We start from the raw sequence: 12,851 nt of genomic DNA on the forward strand, positions 1-12,851 counted from the left end.
CTCTGCCTTGGCATCCAAAGAAACCAAGCTCCATAATCCTTCCTCAGCTCAGATGATGATCCAGCTTGAATTTGGAGCCCAGTAAGTGAAAGGCTCTCATCCTGCTCTGGAAGAGAACACGCAAAAATCTCTGTGTGGTGACCAAATACCCACACTAGTCTTTTCACTCTTGTCTGCCTTTGTGAACTGGGGACTCACCCACACTTTGGCTGTTCCAAGAGACATCTTCTCTTCTCATGGCACTAGATACTGGTGCCAGCTTTGTCCTGATACTCACATAAGCAAAGTGTAGCACTCAGTTTTGCTGGCCCTTATCACAAGAATGAAGAAAGGAAAGAAAGAGCTGGAGAGAGCAGAGCGAAGAGTCTGTTTCTGAAGTCTTTTTTCTTTGTTTTGTTCTTTTTCACTAAATCTACCTATAGCACAATTTGCAAATTACTATCATTCTATGATAAGATTTACTATCAGAAAGAACAATCATCCAGCCTGATTTTTCTTCAATTCAGTTGGCTGGTACTTGACTTTTCACATAAATTTTGGCATCAAATTGTCAAATTAATAATTCTTTCTGGTATTTGGACTTGTATGAAGTCTGTAGATTAGGGAAATTGTGCATCTTTATGATATTGAGTCTATTCATTACCATAGTGTATTTTGTTTCATTTATTTATTTCTGTAAAATTCTAGGGGCGCCTGGGTGGCTCAGTCAGTTAAGCATCTCTTGTTTTCAGCTCAGGTCATGATCTCACGGTTTGTGAGTTTGAGCCCCATATCAGGCTCTGTGCTGACATTGCACAGCCTGTTTGGGATTCTTTCTCTCTCCCTCTCTATCTGCCCCTCCCCTGCTTGTGGGTGCGTTCTTTCTAAATAAATAAATAAACTTGAAATAAATAAATTAATTAAATTAAATTCTTTCATTCGAGGCTTATAATTTTCTTCATGAGGATCTTGCATGTCTCTTGTTAGATTTATTGGTAGGTGCCAAGTTTTTCATTATTTTAGGTACAGTTGACCCTTGAACAACATAGGTTTGATCTGCTCAGGTTTACTAATACATGGATTTTTTTTCAGTAAGTGCAATACAGTGCTATAAATGTATTTTCTTTCCTTATGATTTTCTTAATAACATTTTATTTTATCTGGCTTACTTTATTGTAAGCATACAATATATAAAACATAACATACAGAATATATGCTAATTGACTATGTTATCAATAAGGTTTCCAGTCAACAGTAGGCTATTAATAGGTAAGTTTTGGGGGGGGGTCAGCACTCTAACCTTCACATTGTTCAAAGGTCAACCATAGTATTTTTTCTAAAATTGCATTTTCTAACTTTTGTTGTTATATAAATGCAGTTTAAATTTATCTTCAATTTGGCAATCTTGTAAAATTCTTATTAATGCTTATAATTTGATTGTAGAATCTCCTGAATTTTCCTTATAGATAATCAGACATGTGGCTTGATAGTTTTGTGGGGTTTTTTTCTAATCTGGATGCTTTTATTTATTTTTTAATTCAGTTTACAAACTAGGATTTCCAGTATAATGCCAAATAATAATTATGGTAGTAGTCATCCTTGACTTATTCCTACTTTTAAGTGAAATGTTTTTAACATTTTCATAGAATATAATTTTGCTGTAGATGTTTTGTGGATGTCTTTACCATATTAAGAATGTATCCCTTGGGGCGCCTGGGTGGCTCAGTTGGTTAAGCATCTGACTTCCGCTCAGGTCATGATCTCGCAGTTTGTGGGTTTGAGCCCTGCGTTAGGCTCTGTGCTGACAGCTCAGAGCCTGGAGCCTACTTTGGATTCTGTGTCTCCCTCTCTCTCTGCCCCTCCCCCACTCGTACTCTGTCTCTCTCTCTCTCTCTCTTTAAAAAATAAATAAACATTAAAGAAATTTTTTTAAAAAAAAGAATGTATCCCTCAAAAGAAGAAGAAGAAGAAGAAGAAGAAGAAGCAGAAGAAGAATGTATCCTTCCATTCCTTCATGACTAAGACTTTTTATTATAAACATTTGTTTTGTCAAATGCTGTGATCCTGTGAGGTTTTTCTCTGCTATAATTTGCTATTTTACTCAATTACATTGATCAAATTTTTAATTGAACCAATCTTATATTCCTGGTATGATCCACACTAGATTTGATACATTACCTATTTTGCATATTAAGTTCACTTTGCTAGTATTTTGTTTAGCATTTTTTTAATCTATGCTAATGAGTGATTCATGTAATTTACTTTCTCATATGGTTCTTATCTGGGTTGGAACCAAGGTAATTCTTGTTTTATAAAATTAGTTGGGGGATTATTTTGGCTACTTTCCTTTTGTTTTTCCTTGGTGCTCCTGGAGGCTTTGGGGTTTGTTTATTTTTCTTTGAACTGAAAATAACTCTTTTAGTCTCTGGCTAGTAGTGAGGTTTAGGTAGTGAGGAAGAGAAGGGAGCAAGGTTGGCATATTTATTCCCCTACATAGCCTCCTTAAGGTATCTGTAGGCTGGCAATAACCTTCAACTGAAAGCCACAGTCCGCATATGTCTTTGTTTTGCTATTGTTTTTAGAATGTTTTTCTGGGTATAAAAATAGGGTTTTTGGCATTGCCAAAAATGATTTTGGCATTACAAAGCTATCATTCCATAGTCATCTGACCTCCATTTGCCTTTGAGAAGTTGACGTTTAGTATAATGTTTATTCCTTTGTATGCAGTTTTTTTTCCTTTGCTTTCAATATCTTGCTTTCCTCTTTAGTGTTCCATAGTTTAATTGCTAACGTTGCTAAGTGGCTATTTTTATTTATTCAGACTGATTTATAGGGTTCCTGAATATGAGATTGTTTCTTTTATCAGTTCTAGAAAATTCTCACCCATTTACCTCTTTTCATTTGTAAAAGTTTCATTTGCGGTGTTTCCACACTTGCCTAGTATCTTTAATAGTCTCCTTTTTTGTTTCAACATACTTTCAGTTCCCTTTTTAATTTCTTCTACCATTATGTACAAGTTACTTTTATATTCTGTTCCTAACCGCACCAGCTATAATCTTTGTAGCTCTGATTTTTTTGTTTGGTATTTCCATTGACTAACTCATCATGCCTTGTTGCCTCCTATATTTAATGATTTGTGATTGTGAGTTCATATGGCTTGAAACTTTGTCAGTAGAAAATTTCATGTTCTGGGCTTCATGTTCTGCACTCTGAAAGTGCATTCCTTCAGGGATGATTTGTGAGGTAACCAACAGGGAACCATTCTAAACTGAATTTTGAGCTTGAGGGTTTGGGGGCAACAGAGAAGTAGGGTGAATATAGGCTCCAAATGTATAAGTGCAGGCTTGTATTAATGGTTAGAAATTGGCAGGGGAGACTTTTTTTCCTTGCTTTCCCTAGAGCAAGTCGAGGACAGGATATATCTTTAGCTTCTACTTATGCAGGGCAGAAGTTCTTTTTTGTTTATCCTTTAAGGATGTGACCCTTAATCTTTAGGATTCCAGCTTTATGCAGGGTTCTCCCACAGTCGTCTAAAAACCACACACTAAACCACTAGAGATTCACATTTACCTTCATTCAAGCTCCAGTTCCAGGGCTTACTTACCTCCATGGATTCATACTTTCTTACTGTTTCTGGCCACTGAAAAATTGAATTTTTGTCCCATCAGCTCTGCCATGCATTGAAAATGATTTTGTAGGGGCATCTGGGTGACTCAGTTAGTTAAGTGTCTTGGCTTCGGCCCAGGTCATGATTTCATGGTTCATGGGTTGAAGCCCTGCATCGGGCTCTCTGCTGACAGCTCAGAGCCTGGAGCGTGCTTTGGATTCTGTGTCTTCCTCTCTCTCTCTGCCTCTCTCCTGCTCATGATCTTTCTGTCTCTCAAAAATAAATAAATGTTAAAAAAAAAAAAAAAGAAAAGGATTTTGTAATCCAGTATTTTTACCTGGAGGAGTTTCTGTGAGCATCTACCCTGTTGTTGGAAATATCGTGTGCTACAGTATATTGTTTAAAGATTGTTCAAGGGGCGCCTGGGTGGCGCAGTCGGTTAAGCGTCCGACTTCAGCCAGGTCACGATCTCGCGGTCCGTGAGTTCGAGCCCCGCGTCAGGCTCTGGGCTGATGGCTCGGAGCCTGGAGCCTGTTTCTGATTCTGTGTCTCCCTCTCTCTCTGCCCCTCCCCCGTTCATGCTCTGTCTCTCTCTGTCCCAAAAATAAATAAATGTTGAAAAAAAAATTAAAAAAAAAAAAAAAAAAAAAAAAAAAAAGATTGTTCAAAAAAGCAGTTGTTACCTGTACTAACTGGATAGTAATCTGTGTATTGGATGTTTGCCTTGTGATTGAATAGCCAGAAAGAACCTTAGAGGTTCTGTAATCTGAAATCCTCACTTGGCCCATGGCACTGAGGGCCATTAGGAGATTCAGCTAAGCTCACATAGCTGAATAATGGCCAAGCAGGAATTAGGACAGAGGTTTTCAAGCCAGTTCAGTCAGTTCATGAAAAGATGTTTCAAAATTATCATACATGCTGGCTGGCTTCTCTTTGCCTGGCTATCTCCTACTAAGCTCTTAGATCCCACCATAAATGCCACTGCCTCAGAGAATTTGTATCTGAGACCTGGACTAGGAGGGTAGGTTTTTTTAGTATTTGTTTCCATGACACTCTGTACTTTTGTCATTACTCATCATACCTTCCCCATTAGACTGTTCTCTAAGTGCGCAGACCATGTCTGGCATGTTCACTACATGCCCAGCCTCTGGAATGGTGCCTGGAAGTAAAATAATTAATATGCACTTACTGAATAAAATGAAGCTCCTTATGTGGGGCTAATTTGGTGAGGCTCCAGGGACTGATTTGGTTGGAGAGGAGTTTTATGCAGTGCTGAAACCCATAAACTAATCTTTCCATTTTTAAAAAATCTTGTTCTTTATTTCTCCAAGTAGATTATGGGTTTTACAAATGTTAGCAGTCAAATAAAAACTAACCCTCACACCTTCCTGTGAAGAAACAAAATGGCAGTTATTGAGTGTAAAAACAGTAGTTTAATTGGACTTCTCAACTGAAGCTATATCAATCAATAAGAGTGTGATGCATCTCTGTGGGATATGTTTCAGTCAACAAGAGAGAAGACATTATCAGGGGGAAGGTTGAAGTTGAGAGAGCATGAGTTTAGTGGTCTGGGTGAATGTTGGTTGTCATGCCTGAGTCTTGACATTTTCATATACCCCAGTCATCACTGACTCCCTGGTGAATAGGCATTGAGCATTCAGGAATCTCTGTTTCAATGGCCCTCTTAGAAACTGATTCAGAGACTTTCTCTGGGAATCTCTGATCATCTCAGCTACACTCTAATTTGGGAGAGATGGCAGAGTTTTCACGTAGTAACAGTGGAAGCCATGAGGTTTCCTCTGTGCCCATATGGACCCCAGTTCAGAAGAGGGAAGGGTACAGTTGACAATAGCATAGACTCTCTTTTAATGTTAGGAATTTTAAAGCTGTACATTTCCATCAAAATTTGACTTTGTGAGTCATTGCGAAGTCCCATATTTTTCAGTGGCTGATTTAGGAATTTTCCTGTTCTGTCTTCTAAGTCCCTGAGGCCATTTTTAGACCTGATCAAGGTGTATACCTGGAACCAATCAGGAGGAAATACAAGTATTCAGGGAAGCCAGTTGAATGCAGATGGGGCAGGCAGTCTCTGTCACTGAAGAAGTTTATTAATTTAATCGTGTTTCATTCCATTGCACCATGAGTCCTTGAGGTATTATCATATGATTGTATAGCTATGTCAGATTCAGTGGCATCCTGGTAGATGTGTAACATCTGGCTGGTAGAGGTGGAGGGACAAGAAGGGGACCTGATTTGTAGCATTTGTTTATTTCTGTGGAGCAAATAACTCCTAGCGGCGCTGATTTTTCAAGCTACCAATGTGACATCACTGAAGGTGGAGCTGGCAAAAGATGCTCACATTGGCTCTTGCAAGCTGGTGCCTGTTGATAAGAGCTGGCTTCAGTACACAACTGCATTTAGTGCTGAAAATACTAACACTGGTTGGATAACTGATCCTAAGAGAACAACAATTTGAAAAACCCCATAGAAAGCCCTGGTTTCCAGCTGATGACAGGGAAGCCAAGTTCCTTCCATAATGTGGGTGTGAGTGGAGTCGGCCATCGCTGAGGCTCATGAGCTAAATCTTCACAAAAATCCACTGAATCCCACCCTGTCATTTTTTCCAGTCGTGATCCCTCAGACATGTCAACCCCTCGACGTCAAGATTATTCAGAGGCAGTGAAAAGTGGCAAAACTGTAGAACAGAACATCTGAAGGAAGGGATTACTAAAGCTGCAGGTCTCTGACAGAGACTTTGGTAGCTTTTATCCTTGCCTAGGACAAAGCTTTTGCTTTTTCAATGAAATAGATGACATGTACAAGAGTATATAGAATGCATATGTATGGTTTAATAATAATAACAAGATAACATCAGTCAATCCAGAATTTAACTCAAGAAAGAGAAAATTGTTTATCTCTTTGAAGCTCTCAGTGTGACTTTCCTCCATCCCTCAAGTTTCCCCAGAGATAATCAATAAACTGAATTTTAGAGCTACAATTCCCTTGTTTTTAAAATCACTTTACCGCATAAGAATAGGTTGTTCAGTTTTGCCTATTTTTGAAATTTTTTGGAGAAATTATATTGTATGTATTCTTCTGCAAACTGCTATTTTCAGTATTTTGTTTTGAATCGCTTATGTTCATGTATATACTATAGTCCTTTTGTTTTTGGCAGGGGTGTTTTAGCATTTCATCGTATAGTGTAGCATAATTTATCTCATCTCTTGGGCATCTGGGTGGCTCAGTCATTAAGCATCTGACTTTAGCTCAGGTCATGATCTCACAGTTCATGAGCCCAAGTGCCCTACTTCGGGTGAGCGTGAGCCCTGCTTCTCTCTCTCTCTCTCTCTCTCTCCCTCTCTCTCTACCCCTTGTGGGATTCTCTCTGTCTCTGTCTCTCTCCCCCTCTCTCTCTGCCCCTTGCTCACTTGTGCCCTCTCTCTCTCTCTCTCTCAAAAAAATTTATCTAGTCTCTTGTCAGTGGATATTTGAATTAAGTTTTTTCTATTTCAGGAAATGCTGCTAAATGTATGTTTTTAAAATTTCTTTCTAATGTTTATTTTTGAGACAGAGAGAGAGAGAGAGAGAGAGAGAGAATGAGAATGAATATGACTGGGGGAGGGGCAGAGAGAGAGGGAGACACAGAATCCGAAGCAGACTCCAGACTCTGAGCTGTCAGCACAGAGCCTGACGCATTGCTCCAACTTACCAGCCGTGAGATCATGACCTGGGCCGAAGTGAGATGCTTAACTAACTGAACCACCCAGACACCCCTGTGTGTATGTCTTTTGTACATGTCTCCTGGGAAATATGTGCAAGAATTTCTGTTAGGGTATATACCTAGGAATGTAGTTTCTAGATCAGAGATAATTATATCTCAAGGAGGTTTAACAACAATCCCGGCAGCAGTGTGTGAGCCCATGTTAGTCTGTGCTCCCTCCAACACTTGGTGTTGTGTCACTCTCTAAAAAATTGACCATAGACTCTTCTGAGTATTGTATACTGACAATTATTCCATGCATGAATAAGGACAGTTTTGTTTTTTCTTTCCTTTTGGCTTCTCTCTCCCCTCTCTTCTAATTTTGGTAAAAACATTACTGTGATAAATCCAACTTGTACATGATGTATTGTTTTTCATATACATAGATATACATAAATGTATGTGTGTTATTCAGTTGTTTGGTTTGTTAATGTTTTGTTAAAGATTTTTGTAACTAAATTCATGAGTGAGATCAGCCCCTGATTTTATTTTCTTGTTTTCTGTTCATCTGGTTTTGGTGATCAAAATGAGTTGATGGAGCATTCTTTCTTTTTATTCTCTTGAGGGTTTTGTGTACAATTGAAATCATCTTTTCTTTCAGTGTTTAGTAGAATTGACCCAATCAGTCTTCTGTGTCTCGTGTTTACTTTGGGGGAAATTGATTCCATTCCTTTGTTATTGCACTATACAAGTTTTCTATTTCTTTATAAATCATATTTGGTGATTTAGATTTTTCTGTTTTAAATGTACTGACTTATAGCTCTTCATAGTCTTATCTTTTTATTTTCTACCTTATCCCTGGCTAGGTCCTTTTTCTCATTTCTAACATTAATTATTTGTTCCTATTCTCTTTTTCTTTGATCAATATCATTGGAGGTTTGTCAGTTTTTATTAGTCTTTTCAAAGAACCGTTGAATTTTATTGATTATATTTAATTTTTGTTTACTCTTTCTTCTTTTGATGGTATGATTTTTTTTTCCTTAGGTTTATTCAGTTATTTCTTATTTCTTACATCTCTAGGTCCTTTCTAAACCTATTTTATTGAGGCATGATTGATGAGAAAAACTGAATATTCTGGACAAGTATGCATTCATGAAACCATTGTTACCACCAAGGCCATTGACATATCTATCACCTCCCACAGTTTCCCCCCATCTTCTCTATTATCATTATCATTATTATTATTATTATTATTATTATTATTATTGTTATGAGTAGTGGTAATAGTATTATTTTTGTGTGGTAAGAACACTAGCAAAGGATCTACTTTCTTGGCAAATTTTAAGTATGCAGTATAGTACTGTTAGCTATAAGCACAATGCTATATATAGATCTCTAGAATTTATGTATCTTACATAACAGAAACTTTAGATATGTGTTTAAGGCTATAAATTTCCCTTGAAATGCTACCTTAACTGTCTACAAATTTTGATATATAATATTGTCATTATTCTGATCTGTTTTCAAATTTCAAGTATGTTTTTTTCTTTGATCTACATATTTTACTTGAAAGCGTGTCTTAAAAATTTCATATTTAATAGTTTTTTAAGTGTTACTGCCCTAATTAGGATGTGATCAGGTATGTAGACTATATTTTGCATATTATGTGATATGTGTTGATACTTGCTTGATGTTCTCTTTTGCCTGTTTTTATATATATGCTATATGTGCTAGAAAAGATTATGCATTACCCACATCCATATTTTAGTAGATATTTTTTTCTGCCCAACATATTGGTTGTCAAAAAACATGCTTAGAAATCTCCTACTATGATAGTAGATTTTCAGTTTCTTCTTGTAGTTCTATCAGTTTTGCTTCATATATACATGTATATATATGTATTTATGTTTATAATATGGGCACTTTTTATATCTTTCTGGCCATTTGAACCTTTTATCATTATTTAGTGTCTGCTTTTACCTAGAGAAATATTTTTTGCTTTCTAAGTGCACCTTTCCAAGTGCATCTTTTCTGGTATTTATAGAACTATAAACCCTTCCTTTCAGTTAGTTTTGTCTTATATATTTTTTTCTGTTCTTTTACCTGCAGATTTCCTATATTCTTATAAGTAATTGTAAATACTGAAAGCAATGTATAGGTGGATTTTTGAAAAAATCCATTCTGAAAATCATTTACTTTTAACAAGTGAGATTAGTCTGTTTATGTCATTGCAAACATTAGTATTTTGAGGTTATTCTACCCTTTTATATTATGCTTATTTTAGTCCTGATATTTTTTCCTATTTTTTTTTGAATTAAGTTTTCTCTCCATTTCACTTTCTCTCTTCCACTAACTTATAATCTGTTTGTTCATCATTTCCTAAAAATTGTGACATGCATGGTTAATTTAATAAACTTAAGGAGTTAATCAAAACTATACTTATATCTTGGAGCCCTCAGCTGCAGTCTCCCTCATTCCAGGTACCATGGTACTGTTTTCCAGTGTTTTACTTCTGTCTTGCCTTGCTTTTTTACTCCCTCAGTTAGACATTATAATTAATGTTTTCCATAGTCAATGATGGTTTTCATTTATCACATATTCATCACTGGTGTTTGCCATTTCTTCAGGCTTTCCTTAAAGATGACTTTTCATGTTTAGCACATCCTCAAGATACTGCTTCAAGAGAGGGCCTGTCATTGTTAACTCTCAGGATTTTTTTGTCTGGAAATGTTGCTATTTCACATTTATAAGTGAAAAAAAAAACATGACTATACACGTCTTTGGTGGATAATAACTTTTTAAAATTTTTTAACATTTATTATTTTCTTTGAGAGAGAGAGAGAGAGAGAGAGAGAGATTAAATGGGGGAAGGAGCAGAGAGAGAGGGAGAGAGAGAATCCCAAGCAGGCTCTGTGCTGTCAGCACAGAGCCAGACACAGGGCTTGAATTCAGTTAGCGAGATCATGACCTGAGCTGAAACCAGGAGAATCGGATGCTTAACCAACTGCCACCCAAAACCCCCTGGTGGATAATATTTTTTTCTCAGCAATAAATCTGTTGTCTCCTTGCCTTCAAACTCTCGGTTTTGAGAAATCAGCTACAATATACCTTTCTCATCTCTGTTTTAAGACTTCTCTTTGTCTGCAATTCTATGATGGTATGGATGCTGTATATTTTGCTTAGGATTCACAGGGTATCTTGAGTCTGGGGATAAGTGTCTCATCAATTCTGAAAATTCCCAGCCATAATCTTTTCAAATATTGTCTCTTCCTGATAACCTTATATCTTTGCCTTCTGGAAACAGATATTTTTAGACCTACTCACTCTGTCTTTTATGTTTGTTTACTCTTTTTTTTTTTTTTATTGCTGATGCATCCTAGGCAACATTTTTAGATCTGTCTTTCAGTTCAGTAAATCTTTCTTTAGCAATTTCTAATTAGCTTTGTAACAAATCCATTGAATTTCCCATTTATTAATGTAATTTTCATTCCTAGCAGCTTTGATTTCCAAAGCTTTGGTCATTTGTATAATTACATGATCCTCTTTCATATATTTGATATCTTTTAAAAATTTCTTTAAGATTATCAATCTACTTACATAATATTTTCAATCAGACAATTATAAAATAAAATAATATGATTCTAGACATCACTTCTGCATTTGAAACAAAAGGAAAGTGCCAAGAAAAAAAAGCAATGCTTACTACCTCTTGGAATTTCCATCAGGAAAGAAAGACTTCAAAGTCACACTGATATCTTCTGCTTATTTCTTATTGGCCAAAACTGTGTCATATAACCATATTCACATTTAAGAATGGTTTTGAGGGGTGCCTGGGTGGCTCAGTCAGTTGAGCATCCAACTCTTGATTGAGGCTCAAGTCATGATCCCAGGGTTGTGGGATCGAGCCCCACATCAAACTCCATGCTGAGTGTGGAGCCTGCTTAATATTCTCTCTCTCTCTCTCTCTCTCTCTCTCTCTCTCTCTCTCTCCCTCTCTCTCCCTCTCTCTCTCTCTCTCCCTCTCCCCCTCTGCCCCTCTCCCCTGTTCTCTCCTCTCTCTCTTAAAAAAAAAGCTCTCTCTCTGACCCTGTCCCCTGCTCACATACTCTCTCTCTCTCTTAAATAAAATTTAAAAAAAGAAGAATGGTATTGAAAACATAATTTTTCCATTTTTCATCCCCTATGCTGGAATGTGGCCAGATGAGGGGGTTAGAAATTTATGTTAAGTTGGCTGGCATAGTGTCTGCCCCAGTGACCCAGAGGGAGATGCTCAGGAACATTTCATTGAATCCAAGTCTGAACTTAAGTATCCCATCTAGATGCTCTGGGTTGCACAAAGAGGAGGACAGGGCAGAGACCTGAGAAAGCAGGCTGGCTCTGTTGGGATTCCTGTGTACATACAGGGAGGCAGTACCACAGCTCAAAATTGATAGCGGGTGGGGTGGGGAGCGTGCCTGGGTAGCTTAGTCAGTTAAGCAACTGACTTCAGCTAAGGTCATGATCTCATGGTTCATGGGTTTGAGCCCCACTTCTGGCTCTGCACGGATGGCGAGGAGCCTGCTTTAGATTCTGTGTCTCCCCCTCTCTCTCTGCCCCTCCTCTGCTTATGCTCTCTATCTCAAAAATAAATAAACACTTAAAAAATTCTTTAAAAAAATGGTAGCAGGGGGGACTGATATTTTTCTCTATAAAATCTACCCATGTTTTGATTATTTTAGGTGGAATTCGGAAAAGAGAACATTTATAAGAGAAATAAAAACATTTATAAAAATATCTGTATGGATTGGTATGTGAATGTTTATAGCAGCTTTATTCATAATTGCCAAAAGCTGGAAACAACCTAAATGTCCTTCAGTGGGTAATCAGATAAATGTTACATCCATACGATAAGACACTATTCAGTAGTGAAGGGAACAGGGTGTGCATGATGCACACACACTGTAATATGGATGAATCTCAGGTGCATTGTGCTAAGTGAGAGAAGACGGGCTCACAAAGCCCCATACTGTGTGATTCCATTTATTCCATAGGATATGAGGAACAAGGCAAAATTACAGGGACAGAGAACAAATCAGTGGTTGTCAGGAGTGGCGGCAAGGAGATGGGGGGACTACAAAGGGGCACCAAGAGGGAATTTTGGAGAAATGATGGAATCATTATCATTGTGGTGGCGGGTACAAGCCTCTACGAGTTTGTCAAAATTCATTCCACTGTCTAACATACCAGTGAATTTTACTGTCTTTAAATTAAAAACAAATTAATAAAAATTAAAAATCACCTTTGAGGGGGAAAATAAATAATTAAATGAGAAAAAAAATCGAATGAAAAAATAAGAAAAGGTACAGTGTGAAGCGATAGAGTATAGGATAATCAGTAAAAGTTCCCTGAGAAGGTAGGAGACAGAATCCAAAATACAGGTATAGGGGTTGACTTTAGATAAATACAGGGACATCATTTTCTTTGTTATAGGAGTTAGTGAGAAGTGTGGGGGCAGACACAAAGAAGTTTGTAGATTTGGAGCTGTGTAATGGAAGATAAAACATAACCTATGTGCAAAAGGGATGG

The 12,851-nt window shown here is 37.2% G+C and overlaps 1 protein-coding gene across 1 annotated transcript in view; it reads left to right on the plus strand.

Annotated features, from left to right (window-relative positions):
* The window catches only part of SYT9 (synaptotagmin 9), a 150,512-nt gene that overhangs the window by 69,848 nt on the left and 67,813 nt on the right, over positions 1 to 12,851 (plus strand). The window lies entirely within an intron of this gene.

The sequence above is a fragment of the Lynx rufus genome, unplaced genomic scaffold (assembly GCF_022079265.1).
Source record: "Lynx rufus isolate CCGP_SWC_20201006 ecotype Redwood Valley unplaced genomic scaffold, mLynRuf1.p SCAF_9, whole genome shotgun sequence".
NCBI classification, from domain to species: domain Eukaryota; kingdom Metazoa; phylum Chordata; class Mammalia; order Carnivora; family Felidae; genus Lynx; species Lynx rufus.